At 38.7% G+C, this 4782-nt stretch overlaps 1 pseudogene; it reads left to right on the plus strand.

Moving 5' to 3' along the window:
* The first annotated feature begins 2451 nt into the window (after positions 1-2451).
* Positions 2452-3733, plus strand: LOC108529191 (neugrin-like; annotated as a pseudogene).
* The last annotated feature ends 1049 nt before the right edge of the window (positions 3734-4782 follow it).

Here is a 4782-nt window from a genome sequence, read left to right on the forward strand (position 1 = left end):
TATATATATAGGAGCTCCCAAATTCATAAAACAATTACTACTAGACCTAAGAAATAAGATAGACAGCAACACAATAATAGTGGGGAACTTCAATACTCCATTGACAGCACTAGACAGGTCATCAAGACAGAAATTAAACAAAGAAACAATGAATTTAAACTACCCTAGAACAAATAGACTTAACAGATATTTACATAACATTCTATTCTACAACTGCAGAATATACATTCTTGTCCTCAGCATATGAAACATCCTTCAAGATACACCATGTGATAGGTCACAAAACAAGTCTCAATAAATTTAAGAAAATAAAAATTGGCTGGGCATGGTGGCTCACACCTGTAATCCCAGCACTTTGGGAGGCCAAGAAGGGTGGATCTCCTGAGGTCAGGAGTTCGAGACCAGCCTGGCCAATATGACAAAACCTCGTCTCTACTAAAAATACACACACACAAAAAAGTCTGGAGTAGTGTCGCATGCCTGTATTCACAGCTACTCAGAGAGGCTGAAACAGGAGAATCGCTTGAATCCGGGAGGCAGAGGTTGCAGTGAACCAAGATCGCACCATTGCACTCCAGCCTAGATGACAGAGAGAAACTCTGTCTCGAAAAAAATAAAAAGAAAAGAAAATCAAAATTATATCGTGTCCTCTCATACCACAGTGGAATAAAAGTGGAAATTAACTCTAAAAGGAACCCTCAAAACTATACAAATATTTGGAAAGTAAATAATCAGCTCTTTAATGATCTTTGAGTCAACAATAAAATCAAGACAGAAATTTAAGAACTCTTTGAGCTGAACAGTAATAGTGAGTAACAAAACTTATCAAAACTTCTGGGATACAGCAAAAGTGATGCTAAGAGGAAAGTTCACAGCATTAACTGCCTACATCAAAGTCTGAAAGAGCACAAATAAACCATCTAAGGTCACACCTCAAGGAACTAGAGAAATAAGAACAAGCCAAACTGAAGCCCAGCAGGAGAAAAGATATAACAAATATCACAGCAGAACTAAGTGAAATTGAAATAAAAAATATATTTAAAAAATGAAAGAAAAAGCTGATTCTCTGAAAAGATAAACAAAATTGATAGACCACTAGCAAGACTAAACAAGAAAAGAAGAGAGAAGATCCAAATACACTCAGTTAGAAACAAAACGAGATATATTACAACTGATACCACAGAAATATAAAAAAATTTTCAAGGCTACTATGAATACCTTTACATGCACAAACTAGAAAATGTAGAGGAGATGGATAAATCCTGGAAATATATACAACCCTTCTAATTAAATCAGAAAGAAATAGAAACTCTGACCAGACCAATAACAAATGGTGAGATGAAACCAGTAATAAAAAAAAAAAAAATTGCCAACAACAACAAAGAGTCCAGGACCAGATGGGTTCACAAGTGAATTCTACCAGATATTCAAAGTATTGGTACCAATCTTACTGAAACTATTCCAAAAGATAGTGAAATAGAGACCCCTCCCTAAATCTTCTATGAAGCCAGTAACATCCTAATACAAAAATCAGAAAAGGACAACGAAAAAGGAAGCCTACAGACCAATATCCCTGATGAACATGGATGCAAAATCCTCAGCAAAATACTAAATACTAGCTAACTGCATCCAACAGCATATCAAAAAGATAATACACCATGATCAAGTGGGTTTTATACCAGGGATGCAAGGATGTTTAACATACTCAAGTCCATAAATGTGAGAAAGAGAAAAAAATCAAAGCTTAGCACTACAGAAAACCAGGAAACCAGAAAGAGAAAAAGAAAGAAAGAAAGAAAGAAAGAAAGAAAGAAAGAAAGAAAGAAAGAAAGAAAGAAGAAAGAAGAAAGAAGAAAGAAGAAAGAAGAAAGAAGAAAGAAGAAAGAAGAAAGAAGAAAGAAAGAAAGAAAGAAAGAAAGAAAGAAAGAAAGAAAGAAAGAAAGAAAGAAAGAAAGAGAGAGAGAGAGAAAGAAAGAAAGAAAGAAAGAAAACAAACAACCAGAAAACACTTAACAAAATGGCAAGAGTAAGTCTTTACCAGTCAATAATAACCTTGAATATAAATGAATTAAATTATTTAATTAAAAGATATATAGTGGTTAAATAATCCTTTAAAAAATCAAGACTTAACTATATGCTGCTTATAAGAACTCACTTCACCTGTATGAACACACATAGACTGAAAGTGAAGGGACGAATATAAGCTACACTTACATCAAATAAAATTAACTTTAAATCCAAAACTGCAGAAACAAAATATTTATCATTATATAATGATAAAGGAATCAGTTCAGCAAGAGGATATATCATAAATATATATGCATCCAGCATCAGTGCACCCAAATACATAAAGCAAATATTAGTAGATCTAAAGAGACTACAATACAATAATAAGAGGAGATGTCAGGTTGCTGCCATGTTGTAGAATGCTGAAGGCTGGTATGCATTGACATGGCAGTTACTCTGAGTCTCTAGCTAGACTGGCATGTCTGTGTTGCCATTGCTCACTGTGGGTTCATGATCTAGGGGGTGGAGGCCCAGGCCCTATCAGCTGGGAGCTGGACCCTGATTCTGACTAGGAGCCAGAGGAATGGGAGCTACAAGAGGTGGAGAGGTACCGGCTCCTCCCTGGGCCCTCAACTTGAAGCAGGGCCTCGCGGCCTGGCACCCCAAGCCACACCCCCTTGATTCCAGGCATCCTGCTGCTACATGCATAGGGGCCCTTGTTTCTTCTTACCCAATGTCCAGAGCACAGTGTCAGGTGTCCAGCTCCCCTATGACCACTAGTCCCTTCACCAGTGACGTATTTCATCACCAGTTTAGAGAGAGTTCGGCATGCTTATGGGCAGTTATTGCTCTAGATGTCAGATTTCTGGGTTTACAGAGCAGCTCTAAGCTGGCAGACATGGCCCGATTTCCCTTGCTATCAAAGAGAAGAGGGCTGGGTGCTCCATGATTTAGCCTGAGGCTCTTCAAACATCCATCCTGCTTCCACACATGGCTTCTACCACTGGTTCTCTACCCTAGCACCCTGCAGTGACAGAAAAAAAAAATCTGATTCTGGAAAACTTGGAGGCAAATGGAGACACCTGGTGCTCTCTCCAGAACCCTGACATGGGAACCCCTGGTGTAGATCCAGTATTTACATAAGGAATTTGCAGAGTCCTGGTCAGTTCTCAGGTTGGCTGAAGGCTTTGATGTCAGCACTGATGTGATCTCAAGAGTTTTAAAAAGCAAGTTGGTACCCACATTGGAGCTGAAACTGAAGCAGGATCAAAAAGTCCTTAAGAAAACTGGGGTTGCCCACTTGCTCCAGCAGCTTCAGGGCCCTGGAAATACCTCAAAGCCACTCCCTGTAGGGCACTCTGTATCAGGTTGTTTGCTTATGCCAGGGCATGAAGCCTCATCCAAAGACCCGAATCACACCACAGCTTTGAAAGTGATAGAGTCAAACACTCACAAGACAAATGTACCAAGGAGATGGAAGGGAAAGAAAAAAGCCAGAATCTGGAGGAGAGCTCTGTGCCTCTTGCTGCAGCCCTAGGTCGTCAGAGAGCTGCAGAAGTACGCCAGTGATTCTGAGAGCACCAGAAGAACTGATGATGGTAGGCTGCCAAGTGATCAGAAGCTGGAGAAGTTGAAGGCAGGGGATCCAGGTCGCTTCAGCAGCAAAGTAGTGCAGAGAGGGCAAGAGTTCTTTGACAGCAACAGGAACTTCCGGTACAGAATTTGAGCCGGGGTTTGGCTTGTGAAGATCCCTCGTGAAACACAACAGAGCAATTATTAACATATATGGAGCAGCTTATATTTCTGTGTGTGGATAAGCCACCTTAGATTAGGAAGAAGTGACGAGCCTGGACTGTGGGAGGAAAGAGCTGTTTTGAGAGATTCAAACTTCCTGTGGCAGGGCTCCCAGTCTGACCTCTGTAGATCTTCAGTACTCACCCTTCGTGCTTGAGCTCACTATGTGTTGAAAACCAGTTGCTTTTGTTGTTACAATTTTCTGTGATACTTGTAATATGTGTTTGGGAGGAAGTGGGGAAAAAAAGAGGGGATATTAACACCCCATTTTCAATAATGGATAGATCATCCAAGCAGAAAATCAACATAGAAACATTGGATTTTGACTGCTCTTCAGACCAAGTGAACCTAACAGACATTTACAGAACATTCCGTGAAATAGCTGTGGAATATACATTCTTCTCAACTGCAAATGGAATACTCTCCAGGATAAATATGTTAGGCCACAAAAGAAGTCTAACAAATTTAAGGAAATGGAGATCGTATCAAATATATTTTCTGACCACAATGATATAAAACTAGAAACAATAACAGGAAGAACTTCACAAACTTTGCAAATACATGGAAATTTAAAAACAAGCTCCTAAATAACCAATGCGTCAAAGAAGAAATTAGAAGGAGAATTTAATATTTTCTTGAGAAAAAAGAAAATGGAAAAAAAAAACATACTAAAACCTATGGGATATACCAGAAACTGTTATAAAAGGGAGCTACACCAATAAACATCTTCATTAAAAAGCAATCTCTAATAAACAATGTTGTAACTCAAGACACTAGATAAAAATAAGAACAAGCTAAAACAAAAAATAGGAGAAGAAAGAAAATAATAAAGACCAGAGCAGAAATAAATGAAACGGACACTAGGAAAACAGCACAAAAGATTAACAAAGACTCAGTTTTTTAGAAAAGATAAACAAAATGAATAATTCTTGACCAGTCGTAGTGGCTCACACCTATAATCCCAGCACTTTGGGAGGCTGA

This window comes from Rhinopithecus bieti, unplaced genomic scaffold, assembly GCF_001698545.2.
Source record: "Rhinopithecus bieti isolate Rb0 unplaced genomic scaffold, ASM169854v2 scaffold_4709, whole genome shotgun sequence".
Lineage (NCBI taxonomy): Eukaryota > Metazoa > Chordata > Mammalia > Primates > Cercopithecidae > Rhinopithecus > Rhinopithecus bieti.